Source organism: Oncorhynchus keta, chromosome 17 (genome assembly GCF_023373465.1).
Source record: "Oncorhynchus keta strain PuntledgeMale-10-30-2019 chromosome 17, Oket_V2, whole genome shotgun sequence".
In the NCBI taxonomy this organism is placed as follows: domain Eukaryota; kingdom Metazoa; phylum Chordata; class Actinopteri; order Salmoniformes; family Salmonidae; genus Oncorhynchus; species Oncorhynchus keta.
Window position 1 is genome coordinate 18,412,674 of NC_068437.1, and position 8,830 is coordinate 18,421,503.

The following is an 8,830-nucleotide window of genomic DNA, read 5'->3' on the forward strand; positions in this document are numbered from 1 at the left end:
ACCCATGGTGTTTATACTTGCATACTATTGTTTGTACAGATGAATGTGGTACCTTCAGGCGTTTATACATTTCTCCCTAGGATGAATCAGACACGTGGATGTCTACAATTTGTTTTCTGAGGTCTTGGTTGATTTCTTTTGATTTTCCCATGATGTCAAGCAAAGAGGCACTGAGTTTGAAGGTAGGCCTTGAAATACATCCACAGGTACACCTCCAACGGACTCAAGTGATGGCAATTAGCCTATCAGAAGATTCTAATGCCATGACATCATTTTCTGGAATTTTCCAAGTTGTTTAAAGGCACAGTCAACTTAGTGTATGTAAACTTCTGACCCACTGGAATTGTGATACAGTGAATTTATAAGTGAAATAATTTTTCTGTAAACAATTGTTGGAAGAATTACTTGTGTCATGCACAAAGTAGATGTCTTAATGGACTTGCCAAAACTATAGTTGGTTAACGAGAAATTTGTGGAGTGGTTGAAAAACTAGTTTTAATGACTTCAACCTAAGTGTATGTAAACTTCCGACTTCAACTGTATCTAAACCGGCACCTCTATTGGAGTCCACCGCCAGTAGGTGGCGCTCTTTTTCAATCAGCATACAACCCCTGTATAATAACTGTTTACGATGAAATATGTATATGCTTCTCAAATGGTGTAGTAGGATTTCTGCTATAGTCCTAAAATGGAGTTCTGCCCTAACTGCACAGCTGTGACGTGGGTGATTTCCCCTAAGCCCCTCCTTGTGGCCAGGCAGGAGGGCCCACCCCTGGAGAGGACCAGTTGGTCTGTCCTGCTGCTGTCTGCTAGAACATTTTGGAGAGTAGATGACCCACACAGAACAGGGGGGGAGATACCTAATCCCCGTGCCATATAATTCTGCTCAAAAGAGGATTACTCCCACAGATAGTCAGTCAGGCAGAAGAACCATCATCAACTAAATATAGGTCATAGACTATCTGTCTTCATCATCACTGACCATTACCATGGTACCACTTATCCTCCTCCACTCACCAATCCCATTCATATCTGTCTGTTTAAGACTTAAATGAACTACACACACCATTAGAATCCTTGCACTGCGAAGGTTTGGTGACATCGGCATGCATAACTGAAGCGTCCAGTTGTTGTAACCGTCGACACAGGATCGATAAGCTTTGATTCCAACTGACCCCGTGTGTGTGTTTGAGGTTCAGGGAGGAGGCTCTCTGAAGTAGATAGAGCTAGGGGTTCCACTAGGCTCGTGGAATAAAGCTGCGTTTTATTATTGTCTGTGATGTGATTTTGTTGAGTTCAAATCATAAGCCCTGGCTGGTTTATATTTCTCCAGTGGCCATCCAACCTCCTTTGTATGCATAACCACTTTGATTATATCAGTGCGGCTGCATTTCATTAAAGGGCAGCTGAACTAAAAAAGCGAATTCTCTGGTTGAAAACGGCATATGTTTCATCGATAGTCAGAAACATTTATTCTAGTGTAAAAATGGACTACAATGTGTAAATAGACAAATTTGGGCCATAAAGTCAGTATCTTCCTAAATTGATATTTGCGGGATTTGTGGAAGCTGTTCCTAAAGGTATTGGACATTTGAGGGTTGGGTTTTGGTTACCATCAGGCCCACTAACATGGAATGTTAACACCTATGTGAGAAACAGCTGCACTGATTGTGTTCTATTCCAATCGTACGGCAGAACCTACAGACAGTGAGACAGACCAGCCCACATTCCGCAGCGCCTCGTACTTGTTTACGTAAGACAACACGTTGCCAATGTTATGTTGAAAGAACACTTGGCCCCTAAGCCCTTTATGGAGTGGCCACTTGATTATGTGTTTGATAGGGATCACACCAGTCTGCCACTGTTTTGGGCAAAATACAATTTTTGACAATGCACACTTGTACCCCAACTGCCACTTGTCAATATTCCAAAATTCAAAACCCATTGGCGAGCATCTTGTGTCCCACTACAACCTGCTTTGTGATATGATTAACATGAAATACTGCCAGACAGACACACACAAGTACAATATGGTTGTAAAAACACTGAAGTACTTTAGCACTTGCCAGTGACTTAAAAAACTGATTTAGCTCACATGGCCTGCCTGCTAGCTACGTTGTCAAACACAGAGATGGAGCTTACCAAGCCAGGTATTTTTTGTTACTGTTAAAACAGTGTATAGCTTCTGATTTATTCGTCATATTTTGACAGCTTGCTGATGAAGTTGTAGACGTGTTCTCAGAAATCAGTCCTGCGCGGCAGCAGCTGACACACAACTGTCTGCAGTGAATTACTCGTTTTCACAGCACATTGTTTTACTTGCGAAATACTGGAGAAAAAACAAACACCTTACCTAAATCTAAAATTGCGCAACTAAGACCTCTCCATTACAGATTTCTTGATGTATCTTCATTAATGAACTTGATTCGTTCGGACTATTTTGAGGGCGAGATGTTGCTACCGTGGCTCAAGGGGGACAAACAACAATAACTGCCTGTGTAAGATATATTGAACATAACACATCCACATCGAACCATGATGCAAATATTGTTTTTCTTAATGAGCTGCAGAAAAACACGTGGAATCGGGGAGTTCAGAGGGTCTTTAAACCTTATAGGGATTGCTCTACCCACCACCTCAGGACTTTCTGCCATAGAACAGGGAGTGAATTTCCCCATGTGTTTATATGCAGATGAGAAAATGCTGCATTGCTTGAGTGATGGTACCTCTCAGCTCCCTCTATCAGTGACTGGTTGTGCACTGTAAGGGAGCCCCCTGGAAGAATAGGATGGATGGGCCCTCTGGCTCTCTCTTTCCCTCCCTTTCTCTCTCATAAATCAGCCTGGACCCAGAGGAGTGTCTCTCCATTTTTCTGCTGAGCCTGTCATCTCTCCTGGATCAACCGCCGCTAAACAGGGATAATGTATGCTTTACTACCGTGGGCTGTAGAACACACTCACACAGTGGCACTGTACCTCCTTCCCAACATATGAAAATTACCTACAAACAGATGGCAGTTACCAGACAACACAGGCTCATTTGGCATCAACCCCTGAACACAGGATAATTAACACCCACCACAGTATTTATCATTAATTAACACAAGTTCATTAATATCCGCGAATAAACGATGACCACCAAACGCAGTACAGCCAATTTAGATTACATATTCTACACTATGCTTCTGTGTTTCTCTGTTAGAGCACAATTAATTACCTTACCTAACTTTGAATAATTTTCCTGGTTCATAACCCTCTCTGCACACCACAAAAATAATTATCAGGGCTTGTGTCTGCCTCCCCTTGATCTAGCCCAGGGAATAGAGGGGGATGCTTAAAAAGCCTAAAGGAGAACAAAGGATAACAGAGAGCTGGGTCATTCCACGAAATGAGTGCCTCTGCGTCCCTTTAATATTTTAAGCTGAAAATGTGCACCAATATGCATTTTAAAACCCTGTTATATTCAATGAAGTGCCCTTTAATATAAATCACATGGAGATTTTTTTAGATGAATAAAGACTTGCTAAAGAGCCAAGATTCAGCATTTTGACATTTCCCCCCGTGCACCCATTGTGACTTCCTGGAAAATGTAACCCCAATATTTCTCAAAGTTTTCCTCATCATTGTAAAGCTCCACTTATGTTGTAGCTTTGACAAAGTAATTTCTGAAGATTATTATTTATTTCATGTGATTAGTGATTAATTTACTGTCTCTCATTCACGTAAAGGTAAAAAAGGTTAAAATAAAAACTAATTTTAACCTCTACAGGATCGGTCCCCCACCCACGGGACGGTTAAGCTAACATAATATATGACTCAAATAAACTAATTAGGCATATTTGGGCAGTCTTGATACAATATTTTGAACAGATATGCAATGGTTCATTGGATCAGTCTAAAACATTGCACATACACTGGTCAACATCTAAATTGCACCCAGGCTGGAATAATACTTTGTGGTACAAAGTACAAAAAATGCATGCTGTTTTCTTTGTATTATCTTCTACCAGATCAAATGTGTTATATTCTCCTACATTCATTTCACATTTTCACAAACTTCAAAGTGTTTCCTTTCAAATGGTATCAGGAATATGCATATCCTTGTCCTGATCTACAGGCAGTTAGATTTGGGTATATAATTTTAGGTGAAATTTTCAAAACAGTGGCAGATCCTTAAGGTCAACCCTGTTACGATAACTGAACTCTCATTTTAATATGGTGAAAATATTCCTTTAAAAATATTTTTACGATTGTTATGATCAACCCTGTTACTTTATTTGGCACTTAATAGGCACTTACTATAATCACTTGTTTATTTAACCTCTTGAGATGGGAAAGCTTGTTTTTTATTATGTTAAACGTGCTCTTTGTGACTGAATGTTAAAATTAGGTGAAGCCAAAAGTTTTACCCCCACCAAGTTACACATCTCAAAAGGCACCGAATTGGTGGAACAACCCAGCTACCTGTCTGGCATCCATGATGGAAGCCAGGTGTCGAGGTGTGGGGGCGGAGTGTCTATTCTCCTGCTCTTTACACAGTTGAAAGGCACTGTGGCAGGCAAATGTATGACATCACCCACTGCATTCACTGCAATGGCTACACAGTAAGGGACACCCGCAGTCATTTTCCTTCAACCACTACATGTTTAAGTAATGTATAAGTCATCTTTGATATAGTACAATGGCAGCTCTTCCTAATACATATTATGTCATATGTCATATCAAAACCACGTCAAAAACCTATTTTGAATCGTGCCCATGCCACTAGGATCTAGTTATAGCATTACTCTGATATACATTGAGCATACCAAACATTAGGAACAAAGCATCAAAGCTGGGACCGAGAGACTGAAAAACAGCTTCTCTCTCAAGGCCATCAGACTGTTAAACAGCCACCACTAACACAGAGCACCTGCTGCCTACATACAGACCTGAAATCATTGGCCACTTTAATAAATGGATCACTAGTCACTTTATTAACGTTTACATATCTTGCATTACACATCCCATATGTATATACTGTATTTTATACCATCTATTGCATCATGCTGCTCGGTCATTGCTCATCCATATATTTTTATGTATATATTCTTATTCCATTCCTTTACTTAGATTTGTGTGTATTAGGTAGTTGTTGTGCAATTGTTAGATTACTTGTTAGATATTGCTGCACTGTCGGAACTAGAAGCACAAGCATTTCGCTACACTCACATTAACTTCTGCTAACCATGTGTACGTGACCAATAACATTTGATTTCATTTGAACCCCTTCCTAATATTGAATTGCACTCCCCTACGCCCTTTTGCCTTCAGAACAGCCTCAATTCGTCAGGACATGGACTCTACAAGGTATCGAAAGCGTTCCACAGGGATGCTGACCCATGTTGACTCCAATGCTTCCCAAAGTTGTATCAAGTTGGCTGGATGTCCTTTGGATGGTGGACCCTTCTTGATACACACGGGAAACTGTTTAGCGTTAAAAACCCAGCAGTGCTCCAGTTCTTGACACCTGCTACCAAACCCAGGGTGTCTAGTGGTTAGAGTGTTGGGCCAGTAACCGAAAGGTTGCTGCATCGAATCCCCGAGCTGACAAGTTCAAATCTATCGTTCTGCCGCTAAACAAGGCAGGCAGTTAACCCACTTTTCCCTGGTAGGACGTCATTGTAAATAAGAATTTGTTCTGAACTGACTTGCCTAGTTAAATAAAGGTTCAATGTAAAAAAATATCTAAATACTCCGTTCAAAGGCACCTACTAACATACCCCGTTCAAAGGCACCTACTAACATACTCCGTTCAAAGGCACCTACTAACATACTCCGTTCAAAGGCACCTACTAACATACTCTGTTCAAAGGCACCTACTAACATACCCCGTTCAAAGGCACCTACTAACATACTCCGTTCAAAGGCACCTACTAACATACTCCGTTCAAAGGCACCTACTAACATACTCCGTTCAAAGGCACCTACTAACATACTCCGTTCAAAGGCACCTACTAACATACACCGGTCAAAGGCACCTACTAACATACTCCGTTCAAAGGCACCTACTAACATACTCCGTTCAAAGGCACCTACTAACATACTCCGTTCAAAGGCACCTACTAACATACTCCGTTCAAAGGCACCTACTAACATACTCCGTTCAAAGGCACCTACTAACATACTCCGTTCGTTCAAAGGCACCTACTAACATACCCCGTTCAAAGGCACCTACTAACATACTCCGTTCAAAGGCACCTACTAACATACTCCGTTCAAAGGCACCTACTAACATACTCCGTTCAAAGGCACCTACTAACATACTCCGTTCAAAGGCACCTACTAACATACTCCGTTCAAAGGCACCTACTAACATACTCCGTTCAAAGGCACCTACTAACATACTCCGTTCAAAGGCACCTACTAACATACTCCGTTCAAAGGCACCTACTAACATACCCCGTTCAAAGGCACCTACTAACATACTCCGTTCAAAGGCACCTACTAACATACTCCGTTCAAAGGCACCTACTAACATACCCCGTTCAAAGGCACCTACTAACATACTCCGTTCAAAGGCACCTACTAACATACTCCGTTCAAAGGCACCTACTAACATACCCCGTTCAAAGGCACCTACTAACATACTCCGTTCAAAGGCACCTACTAACATACTCCGTTCAAAGGCACCTACTAACATACCCCGTTCAAAGGCACCTACATATTTTGTCTTGCCCATTCACCCTCAGAATAGCACACATACACAATCCATGTCTCAGTTGTCTGAAGTCTTAAAAATCCTTCTATAACTTGTCTCCTCCCCTTCATCTACATTGATTGAAGTGTATTTAACAAGTGACAACAATAAGGGATCATAGCTTTTTACCTCGATTCACCTGGTCAGTCCATGTCATGGAAAGAGCATGTTTTGTACACTTGGCGTATTCACTGCGCTAGGCATCCTGAGAGCATAACTCTTCATCACTAATGGGATGTAAGGCTGCACCACCAGTGCCTGCAGCTCTTGCCCTGTCTTTGATTGGTAATCCCTATAATTATATAAGGCCATATCCCTGGTGATGTTATGGGGCGTGTGTGAGTAATGAAAGCTATGATAATGATGTGCTGCGTATCTATGAGTCGTGTTAGCTCCCCTGTAGTGTCAGTGCCTTCTGTGTCCCCGTCTTAGCCTTCAACCCTCATTACTCTGATGAATTACCTTGTACTGACTGACCTAGACCATGGGTAATGGCATCATAGTTACACCTGGGCCAACGTCTGCAGAGAACAGGGAGGGAGGGCGGGCTGGAACTCAATAGACAGCTTTCCTAATTAACTCTAGAAAAACAACTGTCTTGGGAACAAATTAATTGTATATTTGTATTAGTTTTGTATATCCAAGTGGGTATCATCAATCCATGTTCACACCCTTTGTCAGAATAGTGGGCTGTGGATGGAATATTTCCTTCTGAAAAATGGATATGCTTCATTAATTTTCCTTTGAATAAATGGGAAAAGGTGGATGCGCTGAGGAAATGAAGGCTCTAATCACAAACGTCATTATAATCTCAAGGCTACAACACTTCTTTCAATAAATATTATTTTCAGACACCTGGAAATGTTTAGAGAAAGTGACAAAGAAACTTCACACTATTTTAATCTAAGTATTTCCACAATCATGAGATGGTAATGTTATAATGTGAATAAAAAAATAAAAAAATATAAATCAAGATTCATGAAATGCTGAAATACTGCAACCCCAACCCTACTGCATCAGAGCACAATCAACACCACAACTAGATGGAGAGCTTTGCAAGACTGAAAAAAAAGGACGGTTCAAAAATAGAATTAGAATACAACAGAGAATAATAACAAATCAAAAGTTGCAATAAGCTACAGGTGCTGCCCCACCTTAGGACGATCTAAGTAGGGCATTGCTCATCTCATGATCAACTGTAACAGCACTGTCTTTATGTATCATAAAGTCTCCTTTTCGTTAAAAAACAACAATACATCAACATATGTATATAAACACCTGTTCACCTATCAATTTATCACATTATCTTTCTGGGGAGTCAGTGTTAAGTCATTCAGTAATGCTAATAGACTAACAGGACAAGAGGGAAATCTTCAAAGACACTGTATTATGCTGTAGCATGTTTCCCATATAAGTACACTGATATTCCCACAGCAGTTAGTGATGAGGATCCTCAGTAAAATCAGCATGCAGAACTTAGTGTACACCCAGTGAGACCAACAAGTATAGATTTGCTTTTTAAAAACCCCTACAATAATCTCTGAGTTCAGCCAAGTTGTAAAAACAAGGAAGATGGAATTTTGTTTACCTTCATCCTGGAGACTGGAGGACCCCTGCACGGCATTCCCTTTGTATTGGAGGGTCCTCCCAGTCCAGCAGAATGATGCAGAGAGAGAGAGAGAGAGAGAGAGAGAGAGAGAGAGAGAGAGAGAGAGAGAGAGAGAGAGAGAGAGAGCACAAGAGAGTGGAAGTGCAAGAGAGAACAAGAGAGAACAAGAGAGAGAGGGAGCAAGACAGAGAGAGTGGGCTGAGAGAGAGAGAGTGAGAGAGAGGTGTAAGGGAGGGAGTATGGTGTGGTGTGTGGAGCAGCAGAGTTTCTTGATGCAGTCTGGGTACTAGCTGAATGCTAATCAGATAGTGGAGGCCTTTCCCCAGGAGTGGAGGAGTGCAGAGCAGACTCCCTCCATATATCTTGTCAGGCTCCCTGCAGCACCCACTCACAGCCAGGAACCAGCACAATCAGCACTATCCACTAGCTGGATCAGACTATAGACCCACCGCCAGCCTGCCTCTAACTCATGACTGGAGGGGC

General features: G+C 41.5%; 1 protein-coding gene across 1 annotated transcript in view; it reads right to left on the reverse strand.

The window, feature by feature from the left end:
• Positions 1 to 8,473, reverse strand: part of sv2bb (synaptic vesicle glycoprotein 2Bb) — a 53,160-nt gene extending 44,687 nt beyond the window's left edge. Inside the window, exon 1 of the mRNA XM_035790816.2 lies at positions 8,327 to 8,473. The gene's annotated coding sequence lies outside the window, so the exon portion shown is untranslated. The remainder of the gene's footprint in view (positions 1 to 8,326) is intronic.
• Positions 8,474 to 8,830: the final 357 nt, after the last annotated feature.